The sequence below is a fragment of the Microtus pennsylvanicus genome, chromosome 1 (genome assembly GCF_037038515.1).
Source record: "Microtus pennsylvanicus isolate mMicPen1 chromosome 1, mMicPen1.hap1, whole genome shotgun sequence".
NCBI lineage: Eukaryota > Metazoa > Chordata > Mammalia > Rodentia > Cricetidae > Microtus > Microtus pennsylvanicus.
Window position 1 is genome coordinate 68,093,192 of NC_134579.1, and position 20,299 is coordinate 68,113,490.

A 20,299-nucleotide genomic window follows, 5' to 3' on the forward strand; every position below is an offset into this window, starting at 1 on the left:
TGAAACCATACTAAACGATTTACAGACATGATACTCCACAGATAAGATGCTCCACAACATCTCAAGAATGCATCAAAGAACCCTTTGTACTGGATTCATAGCTCCTAGAGCAACAGTTCTCAACCTGTGAGCCTCTTCTTCTTTGAGTTCAAACGACCCCTTCACATGGGTGGCCTAAAACTATTTTTAAATAAAACAGGTATTTACATTACAATTCATATCAGTAGTAAAGTTACTGGTATGAATTAAATTAGCAGAACTAAAAATTAAAAGCTATGACCTGTAAAGAAAATTAAAAGTTATGAAGTAACAACAAATATAATTGGGGGGGGGGGGTCACCACAACATGAGGAGCTGTATTAAAAGTGTCGCACCACTAAGAAGGTTGAGAACCGCTGTCTTAGAGCAACAGCTTATGCGGTTTTTGTCTGGTTTAAATGCTCACTTCTAAGTCAGTACAGGCACTGTAGAAAACGATGGAGGTTCCTCAAAAAGTTAAGGTATAAAAAAAAATCAGAGCAGGGCAATGGTGGCGCACGCCTTTAATCCCAGCACTCGGGAGGCAGAGGCAGGCGGATCTCTGTGAGTTCGAGACCAGCCTGGTCTACAGAGCTAGTTCCAGGACAGGCTCCAAAGCCACAGCGAAACCCTGTCTCGAAAAACAAAAAAAAAAAAACAAAAAAAAAAAATTCAGCATTCAAATCTTGAACAGACTTCTTCACTTGGTCCTTCATTTCAGCCGAGATAGATAAAACCTAAGGGTTCATTAACTGAGGACTACATGGAGAAAAAGTATATATATATATACCAGTTTCTACACGAGGTAATACCCTTCAGCCGTAAAAATGATGAAATCCTGACATTTGCAGTGACCCAGATGAAACAGGAGGTCGTTAAATGAAATACTCCAGGCGCAGAAATGAAAGCGCTACATGATATCACTTGTTTGCAAGATCCCCCAAAAAGTTGATTTCAAAAACAAGTAAAGTGGAATGGTAGTTATAGAGCTGGAAAATGAAACAGGGAAGGCTACAAACAGTAGGGAAAAATCCAAGTGGTCTGTTTTACAGCAGAGTGACTACAGCTACAATAATATGTATTCCAAAATAGCTGGTAAGGTTGTTGAGGGTTCTCATCACAGAAAAATGGTAAATGTTGAATGATTGTGCTACTGACTTAGATTTTGGTCATTATATACTCTATACATGATGCTTTGGTCAGTGATTTATTATCATTCAAATATTTTAGTTGTGTGTGTGTGTGTGTGTGTGTGTGTGTGTGTGTGTGTATAGGCTAGTGATGGTTTTTCAGGAGTCAATTCTGCCTTTCAACCATGGGTTCTCCATGGACAGAATCCAGGCAGCCAGCCCTGCCCTGCACCTTCTCTTACCTCCTGAGCCATCCTGGTGGTCCTGTAACACTTCTTAAATAGTTATATCTTTCCTGTGTGAATGAAGACACAGTCTTCATGTTTGACATACTATGTGGTATGACTAAGTTCTGTCAATACTGTTTTGGGGGTGCTGGGAATTAAACCCGGCACCTCACTCCTGCAAAGCAAGTGCTTACTGCTGAACTATGCCAGCAGAAGCCTATATTATAAATTAAATCTATTTGATTTTTTTCTTGCAATTAAGTGGTTTTTTTCAACTTCTTTAAAGTTCAGATCTTCTTGATGGACTTAAATATTGATGATTAAATTCATGCAATGAATACACCCCTACTTTTCTTTCATTAATCAGTTCCTTAGAAACGTGTGTAAATTTGCCTGCTCTGAAGCTTTGGTTTCCAGAAAGGAAAGGTAATATCAACAGTACTACCAAAAGCTATTGACAGAAAACCTCTCTTGTTCTTTTTTTAGTTATGTTTCTCTCTGTTTGAGCCACACCCCTAATTCTACCCCTTGAAATGTTAAGGGATAACTATCGATTTATCCAAGTTCTGAAGAAATATTGGGCTCTTTTCCCCACCCCAAACTACTTTGACTAACCACATGTTTTGCATTTATTGGTTTGGCGAAAGAATGAACTGTCAGGACTGGGCGTGGTGACTCCTACCTTTAAGGAGATCTTGGTGAGTTTTAGTTTCAGGCCAGCCAGGGCTACAGAGTGAGACCATGCAAAAAAGGAGGGAAAAGTCTGACATATACACTATAATTAATACCAACCCATTTTAAAAACAGTTTTCAGGGGGGTTAAGGGGATGACTCAAAGGGTAAGAGCACTGGCTGCTCTTCCAGAGGATGGAGTTTCAATTTCCAGCACCTGCATGGATGCTCACAACCTTCGGTAACTCCAGTCCCAGGTGATCTAATGTTCTCTTCTGGCCTCCTTGCACATGGTACACAGTCCTACATCTAGGCAAAACACCAACACACATGAAAGGCAGTTCGCAATAATGATTTTGTCTTTTACATTTCCGATTACAAGATCATAAAAGACTAGGAATCAATAGCAACAGTGGTAAAAATGAACACATCCAAAAATTCCTTACATTATTATCCTTATCTCATGGATTAATATTAGAAAAATGTGTCTAATGAAACATCAACACATGACCAATCCCAGTTCTCTGAAAAGCATCCTAGCATGCTGGAGACGACTGAAGTTACCTCTACTTGGGTGGGTAGCTTTTATGGCTTTAAGTGACTTGTAGCCATTAGGTTAAAAAAAAAAAGTCTTTAGAAAAGTTTTAGTTCATCAGAAAGGCTTATATATGTTAAGGTCAAAGAACTATGATAGTAAAAAGAGGTATTATAGTAAAAATTTATTTGGCATAGTTACCATGCCACAGAAAGTGAGATGAGGAGAAAGAGAGTGACAGAAGAGTAGAGAGTGATTCCAAACAGATCATCATTCAAACAGAATCAGTTATTCAGATATATCAGTTCATGGCTGGATTATCTTATTTCTCATTTAGTAATATTTGACCATAGAATTTAAAGTAAAAATGTAACAAACTTAGAATTTTTTTTTTAAAAAAAAACCTTCAGGAATATGTGTACAGAAATGTCTAGGGTAGAGTGCTTGCCTATTATCTACAAAACCCTAGGTCAGAGCCAAAGCAGCACATAGCTGTTCATAGGGACCCAAGGCTGTAATATCAGTACTTAGGATGTAGGAGCAAGAATATCAGATGTTCAAGGTCATCCTTGGCTACATAGGTCAGAGCCAAAGCAGCACATAGCTGTTCATAGGGACCCAAGGCTGTAATATCAGTACTTAGGATGTAGGAGCAAGAATATCAGATGTTCAAGGTCATCCTTGGCTACATAGGTCAGAGCCAAAGCAGCACATAGCTGTTCCTAGGGACCCAAGGCTGTAATATCAGTACTTAGGATGTAGGAGCAAGAATATCAGATGTTCAAGGTCATCCTTGGCTACACAATGAGTTGAGTGCCAACCTGGGATACACGAGACTGAAAATAAAAAAAGTGACACGTAAGAGGGACAGAAAGTCAAAACAAAGGAAAAGAAAAAGCACACAAAACACAGGTTTTTTGTTGTTGTTGTTTTGTCCTATGCAAGCTTGTTTGGTTTTTTTTTTTTATCTTTTTCTTACTTTCTAACTTTTTCTTTTTAATACGTGTTGTTTTCTTATGAGAGACGGCAACAAAGGATGTGGGTTTGGGTGGATGGGAAGCAAGGGGAAGATCTGGGAAGAGTTAGGAGTGGGGCAACCATAACCAGAATATATTGTATGAAAAAAAATCCACTTCATGTTTAAAAAGGAAAAGAAAGAGCGAAAGGATATATTAAAATGATAAAACTCGTGACCACACTGTCCTGTTTCGAAATGAACTCTCTTCACTCCATTTATAACATTCCAATCGAAATGCAAAGCTGGATTTCAAAACATAACAGAATATAATCCTTTGTTCTAGAGAGGACATAATGAGTGGGAATTCTCGCTCATTTGCCAGCGCAGTTAGCTGCTCTTTACTCCACTTAGTTCACTGTTCTCATCTTATTTGACTTGTTCTGTGTAGCACTGAACAGGAAGGGATGGCTGGCCCATTGTGCAAAGCCACACACCACGCCCCCTTGGTGAGTCACAAGTCAGTCTTCCCCTGTGCCCTGAAATCTGAAAAGCTCAAGTTCTGCTGATCCAAGGGACCAACCTGATTCCAAAACTGCATGCTGAATACAGGAAAGGCCTGACTTCAGTTACTCAGCTTCCTGCCCAGGGACTCCTCACAATTTATTTCTCCAGCTCACTGAATATCCTAGGGCAGTGGTTCTTCAGTTTGAGTGAACACTGGAATCTCCAGGGCCAGTAGCTATAAATACAGACCGGGAAGCTCTACACAGAGAGACCCGGACTCAGGAAATTGGATGTGCATGCCAGGAATGCATATTTTTTCTATGTTTAACATAAACTCTTTTCCGAGATGCAGGATCATGCTTTCAGAGACTGGTTCCGAAAGCAAACAAACATCAGAAGAGTAGCTAGCGCACTGTCTTTCAGAGCCCACACAGAGTCTAGGAAAGGGGATGCCTGTACTGCATCAACGTTTGTCCCAACTTTTTCCTAATTGGTGGTGTTAGCAGGACACAAATCCAATATCTCTACCTAGTTCAGAGTAGGAAGGAAGTTAAAACAAAACAAAACACTGAGTATTCTTTTGTGTGTGTGTGTGTGTGTGTGTGTGTGTGTGTGTGTGTGTGTGTGTACAGTTTCTGGTTTTGGAAATCAAGCATTTTTCCACAAGAAAAATCTATAGTGTAATATAGATTTTATTCTTACTATTTATTGGATTTGTATGTGGTTGAGAAAAGAGATTATTCAAAACAGCTATAGAGTTGACTATGCTTTGATGTTTACCATTTTTAAAGAAGAAAATAGAATGCTCATGTCTAAATGTTAAATTCTGTGGGTTAGAAGCTAATATGACAGGGGCTAAAATTGAGCTCAGCCGAGTGACCTAGGTGGGATGTGAGGACTCTTCTGAGGAAGACAAAAATGTGAAGGACCTGGGAGCATGGAGCATGCAGATGCAATGCATCATGGGTCTATCCAGTCTGGCTCTTCTCCGTGGTCCATCATACAGTTTTATCAGTCAAATACAGTTAATTACCATTTCACCCGGTGTGTACTTTGGGACAGCTGAATTTGTGCAAAGCATTAATGCCAGGTTTTAAGGCGACAGAAAGAATGGAAATTGAAGACTGGGTCCCAGTCCTTGAGAAGTGTACCGTCCAGTGGGCAAGAGCAGTGGGCAAGGCACAGAAAGAAAACAAGGTGTTTCATCCAGGTAACGCCAATATCAATCTGGACTTTTTTTTGTTTCGTTTTGTTGTAGGCAGGGTTCTCTATATAGTCCTGGCTGTCTTAAGGTCCGGAGGCTGACCGCGAACTCACAGAGATCTTCCTGATTGTTGGAATAAAAAGTGTGGGTAACCACGTTGGTCTCTAGTACTTTCCCTATAGCAGTACCCACAGATAGCAGTAAGAAACGTAAAATGTCTCAGCTTATTGTAAACAGGAAGCAAAATGTCATTATATCAGTGACTGGGTGGAGTTTGCTAAATGTTTTCAAATTCATTGTCTTGTCAAAATTGTGTGAAGATAAGACATCTTTGTTTTGTTTTCCAGTGCAGCCCACACACTAAAAGCACTCTCTGACACATGGTAAGCTCTCAAAAGATATATATTAAATTTTACACAATCCTCCGTGTTCCCACATTTGACAGGTGGCACAATATTGGATTTTTCTTTTCTGCAACATTCAGTTCCCCAAGCCATGGAAGCATCCTGTTCACCTTTGTGGCTCCAGAGCCAGATGGCCTACAATGTCCCTAGGACAATCACTTCAGGCATTTACTACTCTCTGGTGTAAATCCTGGCTGAGGCTTTGGAGACACCTGCTCTACCCACAGTCTGTCACCACCCTGGCTGCTGGCCTGTGAAAGGAGGTGCTTGTGTAACTGGAAACACTGCAGTTGGCCTTTTGGTCTGCAGGTGGAAGCAGCCCCGCATTTTCACCAGTGCACAGCAAGATGCTTCTGGGTCGAATCACATTCCCTCGGTGTCATAAGACATTTCTATATTCACAAAAATAGCGACACAAGTCCTTAGGATAAACAAGTTTAGATCACACGTCACGAAGGACCTTCTCGTTCTTTGTTTTCAATGCATAAAATTTAGTGAGAAATCTGCACATTAAAATCAATTGCTGTTGTTAAAAACCTATGCTGGCTGTAACTGATGACAGAATAAATCATTGGTTTACACGTTTGACTGTAGAGTTACAGAGATCTAAGTGTGGGCCATATCAATTAATAATGTCAGTTCTTCGGTAAGCTACTGAGCATTTCCTATGGGCCTCCTTGCTGATAGAATACGCATTATGAATTGTTTCATGAAGTTATGGAAAATAATTAGCATTTATAAATGTTCAATATGGTACACAAAATGCAATCAATAACCAGCAAATTACAGATCTTGTGACTTACAAGCTGCAACTGTGGCTGAAGTTGTTAGGGTCAAAGTCTGGGCTGTGGTAGTCAACGAAGCTAGGCGTGGCTACCTACTGGCTACCAGCCCATTAAGGAATCGTGATGCTAAATAGCAGAGAAAGGGGGTTTCTTCAATGTGGCTGCACTGCATCAAGAACAATGATTCTCCAGCCAAGTCCAAAGTTGGGGACCTGGCATGAGACTAAGATTAAATAAGAATCAACAGGTATGTATAACTCTGCAGTTCTGGCCACGATGTGGCCCAGCCTGCCTACCATTCACCTCCCTAATTGTGTTAGCTCCAGTTTCTCCTGTAGTACTATTAAAAGGGCTGTCAGTGCTGAGTGCAATCTATTCCTGCAAAGTAATTTCTACCATAGCTTTCCCCAGTGCTCAAGCGTTTCATCAGCATGACATTCCTGGGGAAATTCCAATTTCTTGGGACCAAATTTTAGTCTGATAGCCAAACAAAGGTGCAAGCATGTCTCTCTTTAGAAAATCTTGCTTCTTGCTTTATTAGTACGTACCAAAAGTAAGTATGTGTGCATATATTGTACTCGGTACATCCATACAAAAAATAACTTAACAAGTCCTAACAATACTAGTGACAAAAAATTTAATTGTAAGGCAGTAAACTTGTTTCTTTCCTATGGTCCTTTCAAGACTATTGGGCAAAAGGTTTTAATAGGCAAAACTACTTGCTGAGTTAGCCTGGTGGCCTGAGTCTGAACCCCAGAACCCATTTAAACAAGCTAGGTGCAGTGGCACATAGCTGTAACTATGGGAAGGTAGAAGAGACGGGAGAGGATCTGTGAACTTGTGGGTTTGATGGAACAGCAGAAACAATAGCCCCTACCCCCGGAAAAAGGGCAGAAGGAGAGAAGTGAGTCCTGAAATGTTGTCCTTTGACCTATGCATATGCACCATAGCATATACACACACACACACAGAGACACAGTCTGAACCTGTTGCTAAACTTAAGTTTGCAGTAGTTTATACCCTAAGGGGCCAAGTTTTATCAACTATACTTGAGAAGCCAATTAAAATAGACAAATTCATAGCAGAAAGCAGAAAAGGGAGATTTATTGAGTGTAGCCATTTTGGGAAGAGGGACAAGGAGACCCAGAAAGCCCTTTAAATCGATTTTTGAGGTACTGAAGTAAAATGCAAGTTGAAATAGAAGGCCAGGAATATGCACGTCTAACCAGTACTGATCAAGATGTGTTCCCACCTAGCATTGGCCTGTGTTGGTGTGGGCTTCAATCTTTCCCTGTAGGGTTGATTGCCAAGTTGTTGGATCTATGAAATGTCTTTCTGTGTGAAAAGTAGCCTCTCTGGCTTCCCCCTTTTTCTTTTCCTAGCATGAGGCTCATGGAGGAAATTCTCATTTCTTGGCGAGTTCTTTTTGCTTTTTATATATAATAGTGTGGTAACTTGAAGTGTCTTTTTAGAGTATTTTCATTTCTTTCAGGCTGGTTATACAACCTCACATACATGAAACATTCCCCCAGCCTCCCTACGCACACACATGGAAATTCCCAGAGAAATATGAGAGGATCAAAGGCATAAGCCAGCAGGGAAACATTGAGGCTGGTAGCAGGGCATGTTTATGAAAGTTCCTTGTGGGTCCTCCCCTTGCAATGAGTCTTCCTTCTGGATGCAGGGAAGGACAGGTCCTAGAATTGCAGCTGTGTAAGTTGCAATCGAACAAGGCAAGTTAGAGAATTTATGTCCAGGTCTGACACAGAAATGACATGGAAACTTGAAGTTTATATATATATATATATATATATATATATATATATATATACACACACATATATATACATACATACATATATATACATACATACATATATAATGTGTGTGTGTCTGAGATAGATAGATGATAGATAGATAGATAGATAGATAGATAGATAGATAGATAGATAGATAGATAGATAGAGTGACTGGCTCCAGGCAAATATGTCCTGATTTCTGTGTCCCATCTTGGGGGAAGGAATTGGAGCTTCTAGGGTTGGAGAGACTTGACTTCTAAGGCTACCAAAGGCCTGAGGCCACCACCTGCACCTTGAGACTTTGTTTTGAGTCATAACAAAGGCCAGTCAATTGGTGAGTGCTTTCACATCACTTACTTCATGGTGGGCAAAGAAACAGTGAGGCTGTCAAGAGCGCAGCTGCTAGTCTGGGCTGTGGTGCACTTATCAAAGGCTTCATGGCCACCTTACAATGTGCTGCTGTCAGCTTATCTGGTGGATTCTTAGCTCATCTAACCTTGCCTAAACACTTGGGAATTCCAAGCATGCTCAGAGAGTTTCTGCTTGTGACAGTGGATGACTAACTGTTTCATTTGCACAGCAGAATTGAATGATATCAGAGATGCAAGTAATATCATTGTCTAGAGCCTATAAGTAAAAGGACAGAGTATGAAATTAAGGAGCAATGTGTCCTCTTATTGTATAAATCTGTTCTCCTGTGTGTGTCCAATGTATAATATATATGTGGACAGTATGGAACTGTGACGTTGAAGGTCAAGGTTATGCTTACCTCATCTTTATAAAAGAGTATCGGTTCTAGCTCGAATTGATGTGATCTCATCACTGAAAGCCACTGAAGAGTTTAGACACTTGACAAGGACTGGGGATGTCACTCAGTGACGGAGGACTTGCATAACTTATGCAAGGCCCTGGGTTCGACCCCGATACTAAAGAAAACAAATAAGCAGGAGAAAAAGAGTTATCCAATATCAGGCAGACGAAGTAACATCCTTCTACTCCTTCCTGCAAACTAAAAACGTAACTCTTCTTTGTCCTCAATCTTGAAGCTTTAAACAGAGTGGCATCCCACAGCTAAGTTTAGGAAGCTAATAAAAAATCATCCGTAATGAATTATATAACAGTGAATATGTTGCAGTGTGACTGATTACATTGACTTTTGATTGTGTGGGAACTGCATCCCATATTTTTGAACTGTTCTTTTCCTGGGATAGACCAAAGAAGTGATGTAATCGCTACAAAGGAGGGGAGCAGCATGAAGGTGATGGTAACTAGCCAGCCACAGGATCATAGAGTTAAGCTAAGGATGCTCTTTCTATGTTGTACTTTGTCGGTAAGCTATGCTGTTCAGCAAATGTATTAGATGCATCTTTATTTCAGATATTTTAACTATCAATATGAAGGCTTACCTGTGATGTGGGATGTCCTTCTGTATATGTGTTGCTTTTATTGGTTGATGAATAAAACTGCTTTGGTCAGTGGTTTAGCCATATTCCTGGCTAACTCTTATTTCTTAAATTAACCCATTTCTATTAATCTATGTATCACCATTGGGCTGTGACTACTGGGAAATGTTCTGGCATGTTCTCCTTTTTTTTTTTAAAATTACAACACTGCTTGGCCAATACCCTAGGCTTGTTATTAAGTAACTCTTACATCTTAAATTAACCCATTTTACTAATTTGTGTATCACTACAAGGTTGTGGCCTATCGATAAGGTGCTGTGTGTCCTTCTTCTTTAACAGCTACACGAAGTCTCCTGAACTCTGCCCTCTCTCTCTCTCTCTTGCTGTTCTGATTTCATGCCTGGTTTTACTCTGCTAAGTCATTGGCCCAAGCAACTTTATCCATCAACCAATAAAAGCAGCACACATACAGGAGGACATCCCACATCATATTTGGAACTACCTCATAAGTCTATATGGCTCGATCATGCAAGTGTCCAACAATGCCATATACAGTAGTTGTATAATTATAGGAGCCCACATGCTGAGGTGGTTTTGTTTAAAAGTTTGAATACCAAAGAAATAGGAATTGTGCAACTTGGTCTATTGAATGCTAGGTTTGGGTACATACACATCATATGTATGAAAAAGTGAACTCCATGCTCTGGGTATTCTGTGATACACTAGAGAGTAACCAGTGGATAAGGAATTCTAGAGGTGGTTCAGTCATGCTCAAGATCTCTATAGATATATTTGTTATTACCAGTTAAGACATGCTGAGTATACAAATTCCAAGGAGACCATGCTGCAGTAACTCCATGTTAAAACCATTTGTTTGGCAAACTCTTCACATTCAAGAGGAAGGGCACATTGATATGATATACCAGTGACTGGAATTCTAGATACTTGACTTTAGTACACTACATACTTCTGATTTTCTTAAACAGTATTCAACGATAATATGAAGTGAAGTTTTTGACAGCTGTTGAATAAATTTGATCATTGTAGATAATAACCCTGTATAATTGAAGTTTGACAAAAGCAATTGAAAATATAAAGCAGCCAAGTAAATTTTGTAGCTGATGCCTTTAATAAGTAAAAGGCCTATGCCCTGTACTTCAGTTTTTTTTTCACTGTTGTTTCAAAACTGTTTATGTATGCGTGTATGTGTAGGAAGGAAATGTGTTTCATGGCATCTGTGTGTCCTCTGACTTAGAGGACAGTTGCTGGATTGAACTCGGGTCGATAAGCTTGACAACAAGTGCCTTTACCCACGGATCCATCTCACTGGCCTATTTTTGTTGTTTTGACACAGATTTCACATAGTCTAGTCTGGCCGTAATCTCACAATGTAGCTGAGAGATTGGCCTTGAACTTCTGCTGGTCCTGTTTCATCTCCCAAGTGTTGGGATTTTGGGAAAGCACCACCATGCCAACAGCTACATCTGAGTTCTTATATTTTCTTGTTTTAGTCATACTCTACAGGAGTATGTGTATATATACACACATACTCCGATTGTGTTAAATTACACACACACACACACACACACACACACATATATATATATATATATATATATATATATATATGTTTTAAAGAGCTACTCAGAAATAAAATCACTATTTTACAGATAAAAGAAAACAGAGGCCATTTACTAAGTAAGTAACTTATTCAATCTGAAAGAGCTTCAGGGAAGCAGAATCAGAACAGACGACTGTCAGCTCTGTGAGTCAGGTAGGTGGAAATCTGCCCAAGGAAACCAGAGCCTACTCAAAACCAAAGCTTGCTCAGAGGCAGGCTTCCACTTCCTCTGCTACCTGCCCACATTTCTGACTCACTGAGATTCTCAGCCAGCATTCAGATGTACTCTCCTTGCCTGACCACTGAACAGAAGGAGTTAGTGCCTGGAAAGAATGACACGTGGATCATCATTCTAATTCCACAAAGCACTCTGGTGAAACTATGAAGCAAGCTGCTTAAGTCCTTGACTAAATCAGTCAAGTAGTTTCAGCCAGTTCACCCTGGGGAGCACATTACTCATGAAATGTGGTAGCTCTGCTTACATTTATATCTTGCCTTATATGTAATGCAGAAGCAGTGTATAAGTTCTACCTTTCTGTAGCGAGAACCTTTGCCACTAGAGCGCCAACTTTCCCATCACTAAGAACCTTAACATTGAGAATCTCTTCCGTCTTCTCATCTGCTGTCTTCTTATGACTGCAGTGTAGTCCCAGCTTATATTTAATATTTCATTAAGATTAACATTAACTTATTATTGTCTATTGCAGTAATCACATGGGAGGCAGTTGTTTGTGTCATTATTTCAGTCTCAAATTTATTTGGGGATTCATATATGAAAGGACATTGTGTATCTATTCCCCCAACTCTTCTTGTGTCCCCACAATTTCCCAATTTCAAACCCATGGCCTCTTCTTGAGTAATTAATTGGAGCAAATATCGAATATTAGGATTTATTTCAGAGGAGAAAGTCACAGGACCACTATTCAGTACAGAATTCTACCCTGCATTATCACCAAACGTGAAAGAAACTTTGGATATCTTTTTGGCCAGTTCTCTCATTTTATAGATAAATTGAGGCTCCAGAAAAGTATTTTAGCCAAGAGAAGTAGCTGTTAATGACACAGATGAAACCCAATCCTTGACTCTTCTCTGTGCTTGGCATTGCCTATAAGAATCTTGAGCAGCGAGGGATCTGCTCTCTGTCTTACCACCCACAGCACTGCAAACACATCGCATTAATTACATATCAAATTTGATTTTCATTTGACATTTTGTGGTCACAGGTTACTAAGCAGAACACAGGAAGCGTTGGGCCTTACTTCTAACTTGGCTCTAGTGGCCGACTCAGAGGTTTAAGGAGCCAACAGAGGGACTCTCGAGGCATTGGTTTAAGTTTCATTATTTATTTCCCTGCTTTCTTACCAGGCATTGACTAAGATTCTCTGCACTAAACTTTATTTATAGACCAAAAGAATAGTGATAAAATTCAAAACAGAACTCCAAACAGCAAGCTCTTCTAATAGAAAGTCATTAACCATGTGGCTCCCTTGCTCCACTCTCCTGAAATGCCCATGTCACAGAATTTAAACAGGGGAGGAAAAGGTTTGTTGGGTGTAAACATTGTAGCAATGATTTCTTAGCTCTATGCATCTTTATTTTTGAAAGAGGGTCTCCCCAGGGTATCACATGGAAATCTCAGACCCACATCCCCATCTTTCAGCCCCCCCAGTATTGAACTACAGCATTGTGTCAGGAAAGCCTGCTTCTCCCTGGCCATTTAAAGGACTATTGTCGCTATCAAGATAAAGCACACTGTATCATGCAGGCTCTTTCCCAGTCTGATCCTTTGTGCTCCCTTCCCTAGATTCACACCTTATGAGGCCCTGGCATACCCCATGTTGGATTGTATTCAGTAATCCACACAGTCTTTTATATCAGTAACCCCATCCTGCTGCTTAGAAGTCTCCTCTTGTCTGAAATATGCTTCCCCTTCTTGTCACCTCAGAACAAACACATCTTTATTCTTCTGTATTATTCTTGTGTCACTTCACAGTTAATCTACTCCCCAAATCTGCTTGGTAGTTAGAATCATCTAGAAGTTGCTATCAAATGGCAGATGCCCACAGAGATTGCCATTTCCAGTCATCAATCACTAGGAGATTCTAGAAAGCCACTACAAGAGGTCAGTCCTTTGGACCTTTCCTGTCTATCACATCAGTTATCAGAGAACTAGTCTCTGGGCTTTTCTTCCTGGCCTCGCTGAGAGACCCCCTCTGGTAGGGAGGTAACTTTTATCTCTCAAACCTCAGCATTCGATCAGTAAATGTCTTTCTTATAACTAGAAAGAGATGTATAACAGAAACAAATTTACTAGGAGGAAATATTTCTTTAGAGCATGGTTTCAGACCATTGTGGGGGAGAGGGCAGGCCAAATAGCTGCGCCATGGCAAATGGAAAGCAGGGGGAAGGAGAAACCCAGGCAAAAGGTGTGCTCTCAAGCGCAGAAATCCTCTGGCCAGACCCAGCTGCTAAAGCTCTTACTTCCTGCCACACTCTCATCACTTGCAGACTAAATCTTCAACACAAGTGTCTGTTAGGGACAGTTCAGCAAAATAATCATAGCATCCTATCTTTTGCCCTCAAATCCTCATAGCTATCTCTGCAAGGTACATTGAATTGTTTTCCAAGAGTCCCTTTAAAATGTCAGCACTCAGTGTGGGAAAGATAGTTCAGCGATTTCAGCAAGAACCATTGCTGCTACTTCAGTGGCCTAGAGTTTTGGTTTCCAGTACAATGTTAGGCAACCCACAACTTCCTGCAACTCCCGCTCTTGGCAACCCAGTGCCTTCTTCCAGGCTCAATAGGTTGCTGCACACACATGGCATATACTCACAGATGCACACACATAAATAGAAATTTAGCAAATTGTTAAAGCTCTAAAATTGTTTATGTTTATAAAGTCAAAGCCTGAAATACTTCTAATACTTAAGATGAAACCTTAGCTGTAGTAACCTATAAGATAAGAAAGACAGCTGTTTTTACACACACACCACACATTCACACAAATGCACACACATGCATATATATTCACATATACCACACACATGCACAACCACCATCACACACAGAAATACATACCCTACAGACACACATCGTCATGCCACACACATGAACATACACACACAGACACATACGCACACAAATACACACATCATACACACAGATACATCACACACACATATGCCACACACACATGAACTTATATATATGCACACATACACACAAGTACATGCACTATGCCATACCTGCACACATATACATGAACATACATACACACACATACACAGGAACATATATCTGCACATACATACACATACCACATCATGCACACACACAAATACATACATTGCAAATCACACACATACATACACATGCACAGTGGCACGAAGAACTTCCAATTCTAAAATAAGGAATATGGTGTAGCAAGGACAGAGTGGACTTCCTGAAACTCAATAAGGCAGATGACAAATCCTTTAGACCCATGGCAGGGCATCCATGGCACGTGAGTTTCTTTTTTTTTTTCAAATATTTATTTATTTATTATGTATACAATATTCTGTCTGTGTGTATGCCTGCAGGCCAGAAGAGGGCACCAGACCCCATACCGATGGTTGTGAGTCACCATGTGGTTGCTGGGAATTGAACTCAGGACCTTTGGAAGAGCAGGCAGTGCTCCTAACCTCTGAGTCATCTCTCCAGCCCCAGCACGTGAGTTTCAATTGGCTTGGTGACCTCATCCTTCTAACTTTGCTACTTTCACACTTGGCTTTTCTGCTGCCTCTCACTTTTCCTGAAGCCTTTCTCTGGAGATGTTTCACAGCATCTCCAGCATTGTGAGGTCCTCACGGTACTTTAATCCCTGCTCTTTGGATCACATGATAGTAGCTGCCTCCCATCTCTTGTCTCGTCACACATTGCCTAGCTCTTGGCTTTCCTGTGAAGTTTGGGTGGAAGCCTCCATGGTTCCTAGACTCCCGCATCTTTTCATGTCTGTGTCACATGGACAATGTCAAGGTCTGCTGTCAGTTAGAGCAGAAGTCAGGCTCCCTGACCACAACTGCACAGACTTCTTCATGACTGTGCAGCTCAGTTCAGTGAAAGGAATCTGGGGTCTCTTAATTCCTTTCACAAACCAGCTGCAATGGCAGAAGAATCATGGGCCACCCAATGTGCTTTAATCACAGCAACAAGGAGGAAGAGGTAGGTAGATTTCTGTGAGTTTGAGGCCAGATTGGTCTACAAAAACTAATTTCAGGACAGCTAGGGTTATTACACAGAGAAACCTTGTCTGGAGCCCCCCATCCCCCCCCAAAATGAACCACATGCTGCAGTGCCAGAAGAACCACATGGTCAGGTTTACTCACCGTTTCCAACAGACATTATGCTGTTATAAGCAAATATCTGACAAGAGAAGCTTAAGGAAAGAGACGTTTTGATTTTAGCACTTAGTTTCATGTTTCATGGGTTTTAGTCCTGGCCTTGTGGTCCAGCAATTCGGGGCTTGTGGTGTGGTAGGACATTGTGATGCTGGAGAGTGTTGCGGATGCTACTCACCTTGTGGAGTTGTGGGAGAGGAAATATGGAAGATAGGAAGTCATCAGAACAAAATACAGTCACAAAGAATAAGGCCCCAGTGATCTATGTCCTTAAACAAGATACTGGCCGCTAATGTCTCCACCTCCTAGCAAAGCCATCATTTTATATAACTCCCAAAGCCCTTGGTATCCAGTCAATGCCCTTAAGCCTATCAGTTTGTAACCAAAACACAGTACATGAGCCTGAGGTATATATTTTATATTCATACTATAAGAATAGGAACTGAAATTTGAAAGGATAATTTAAAGATGAGATTAGCAAGCAGATTACCTTGCTTATTCATATTGTTTCCTCTGTCTACAATATGAACATAACTTTATTTTCCTGATGACTTTTCAGATTCTCTTAACATCTTCTTAACTATATATTCTTGAGGCAAATATTTTTGTACCTATTTCTCTTAGGACATTTCTTGATCTTATATCTATACATTTGTGTATTGCTCTCATTCTGAGGTCTTGAAGTGAGAGTCTAAGGCTTTCATTCTGTAACACGAGGATCCTGCTGCTTGTTGGGGTTTCCTGTCCTGCCTGGTACCTCATAGCCAGCAAGCCCCAAAGAAAATCATGCAAAGGATTCCAAAAGATTATAAAAGTGATTGGCCCATGAGCTCAGGCTACATATTAGTTCTTGTAGCTTATATTAATCCATTGTTCTTATCTATGCTAGCCACATTGTTCGGTACCTTTCTCAGCAGGGCAGCTCACATCCTGCTTCTTTGGAGTCTGGGCAGGAGTGGGAGGAATCAACTTCCTCCTTCCCAGAATTTTCCTGTTCTCATTGCATCATTTCTACTTCCTGTCTGGTTTTCCCTCCTATACTTCCTGCCTGGCCAATCAGCATGTATTTAAAACATGATTGACAGATTACAGACAATTCTCCCACACCACATTCGATTTTGTGATTATATCAAAACTAAACCATATACTCATACCTGTTGTCAAATTAAACAAAATGTTTTTATTTATTTCACTTCATAGTATTCCATATCACCAAGACTATCGAAAATACTTTGCAAAAAATTAATATAGTATATAATTATATTGTACATATGCTGTGAATATTTTATATACTCGAATTGAACATAAGTTTTTTTTAACACTTTAAAACAAACAAACAAAAAAAGAGTCTCTCTATGGTACTCAGACTGACTTCAAATTTTTGTGTTCAGGATGTCCTCACACTTACAGGTAGCTGGGATAACAGAAACATGACATCACATGTATTTCATACGAGATTCTTTTTTTTTTTTTTGATTTTTCAAGACAGGGTTTCTCCATAGCTTTTGGTTCCTGCCCTGGCACTAGCTCTTTCTAGACCAGGCTGGCCTCGAACTCACAGAGATCCGACTGCCTCTGCCTCCCGAGTGCTGGGATTAAAGGCGTGTGCCACCACCACCCGGCTCATACGAGATTCTTAATAATTAATAAATCCACAATTGATGGTTTAAGAATTCCTATTCTTTCTGAAGGCAGTGATACGGGTTTGCTGGCAAATTGTGCCTCAAGTTCCCAGACATAATCTTTTGATAGTTTCAAACAAAGTTCAGTAAGATCACTAGTAAACATAGTATATGAGAATAATTGAAATTTTGTATAAAATGAAAGTTGTTAGTAAAATTTTAATGTCAGGTATAATGATTTGAGATTCAGATACAAAACAGTGGATATAAAATTGGAACTAAATAAACAGTCAAATTTCTAAGGAATGGAACAAAAGGGTCAGTTGAAAATAACTATATGAATTACTTGAGAAATTCAGTTCTCTAAAACTGGAAAACTTCAAGAATCCTCATTTTGAGCATAAAATATACTATGAGTAAAGGGATTATTCCTAAAGGAATAAATGAGAATCAACTATAAGTGATGACTAAGCAGAATACATAAGGAATGAACCAACACACAAATTTGATTTTACCAATGGTTAGTAGTGTTACTACAATTTATACTTTTACATTTTGTTGCATTTACTTCTTCATTTGTGTATCTACATGTGTGTTTGTATGTGGAGGAGTTGGTCCATGCATGCCACAGTATACATGTGGAGACTAGAGGATTTGGTGATCTCCTTCAACCATGTGGGTCCCAGGGGTCAAACTCAGACCACCAGGCTTGACAGCATATGTCTTCACTCCCGGAGCCCTCCTGCAGGCCAGATGACTTCACCCTTTATATCTTCTATTGAGAAACATTTAACTCTCTCCGTGTAGCTGCTAGGCTCCCCTTCATGGTCCACTATCAACACCGCAACATTTTCTTTTATTCCCATCATGTGATGGGCTTTCCTTCTGCTGCCTGTGCTCCTAAAGAGGATCCCTTCCCTGCCCTTCCCCCTCTCCCCTCTCCTCCATGCCCCTGCCTTCGCCTCCCCTCCCTCCTTTCTTTTCTTGTTTCTGTCTTTCTTATGAGAAATGAACTCCTGTAACCTATACCGACTTTGAATTTGAACTCACCTTTCAGCCAAAGATGACCTTGAACTTCCAATGCATCAACTTCTGGGATCATAGCCATGCACCAAAATACCCAGTTTGCTCAGCTTATGCAGAACTGGAAATTGAGTTCAGAATTCTTTGTGCAAGTTAGATAAGCACTCTACCACCTGAGCAAGATTCTGTGCTTTTTTTTTTGAGGGGGGGGTTACTCAGCACAGAACTACAGAGATACCTCACTAAGAATTCTGGGGTCCCAATAAACTCAAAAATCAAAGTAAAACTAAATGCCATGTCAGAAAAACAAAATGATACAGCCTAAATCCCTTGGTCAGTTAACATTTGCAAAAATGCTGTCAGTAAGTAATTAAACAAACATTATTTCTTTGACCTTCAAGGCTTACATATGAAAGGAAAAGATAGTCCCGAGAATCATTTATCCTAAAGCACACACCACGAACAACTTTAAACATCTCATTGAGTAAATAAAAATAGCCGAGGTGAGGTACAGGAAGGAGAGAAATGAAAAGACAATACCTCATTGTAACACACAAGATATCCATGAAAAATTTGTAAGCTCGGTTTTATAAACATAGTATAAATACAAATACCAAAGTTCTCAAATCTAATTCTATGAAAACTTATTTAAATATCTCCTGTCTTAACGGGATTACTTTGAATTTGTCTAATCTAATGATCAAAATTAGTAAACTACTTGTTTTTTTCACTCAGAATGCTTCAACCTGGAGGAAATTTGATATTTAAAATCACATACATTAATTACATGGAGGATTTTTTTTAAAATCTTGTTGTAGGTATTGTATTTTTCAGGGGGGTTTAAGGATTTCTTTTCTTTTTATTTTAACAAATGGTTTTTCAACTTTTAAAATTCTAAGTGAATATGAACAGAAGAATTCAAACTAATAGATCGTGTGTCTGGGTCTAGTGAGGTACACTGGTGTCTATAGCAGGAACACACTTCAACACACACAGTGAACTCTGTGTACCATTTGAGTTAGGACCAAACACGAGAGGACTGCCTTGTGAACAGATGGTCGGCAGCGAGTCCAGTCTTGCAGGCTGAAGAAGAATGGAGCGTTTCAGGGTGTTAAAAGGAGTGGGAGGACAGAGAAGTAGTAAACAGCTCGCCACTCCTTCGGAAGGCATCCGTCACAAGCTGCAGGCTGACTTTAGTTTTCTTATTTTTAGTTTAGCAGGGCTAAGAACTTCATGTAACTCATTGATAACTTGGACGTTTTTCCTTGTGAACATTAAAGATGTGTTCCTGTGCTTTATGGAAAGCGTACACACACACACACACACACACACACACACCTTGTAAAGTTGGAAGCAAGAAGCATTGTCTAGAGTTTGGGCATCTGGAGGTTTTCAGCTGCCTTTTGAGGTCTCTAGAACCATTCTAATCTAAGAGGGCTATAACCAAAGACACTCATGTGTGCTTGCTTAACATCCTCTCTGGTTCTTTATTACCCAGAGGGAGGATATGCTATAACCTAAGACGCTCTTGTGTGCCTGCTTAACGTTCTCACTGGTTCTTTATTACCCAGAGGGAGGATACACGCCTAGACTAAAGCTCAGCTGCTGGGAACTTTCTGTCCACAAAAGAAAGGAAGAGGGAGAGTAAGAAGTTTCCTAACCATGAGCAGAGTTTTAAATTGCAAGGAGAATGCATGAGAACCTTACAGGTCTCTGACAGACTTCCCAACAATACTGTCCTGTCTTAGAGTTTTGGAAATATGGGCACATTCTGAATAATTTAAAGTATATCTCATTGTCAAATATATTTTCTATGTCATTTACTGATTCTCAAGCATTTATTCATAAGGCAAAAGTGCTGCGTAAGCATAAAGCTAGACCCAGGCTAATTAGACATGATTTAGGGTCTGTGCTCTGGAAACACAGTCTATCTTGCTCACAATAGCATTATTTAAGGTGATGTAAATTAGTTCAATGCAATGCGTTACGACTATATTTCAGTCATGCCCACTCTTCAC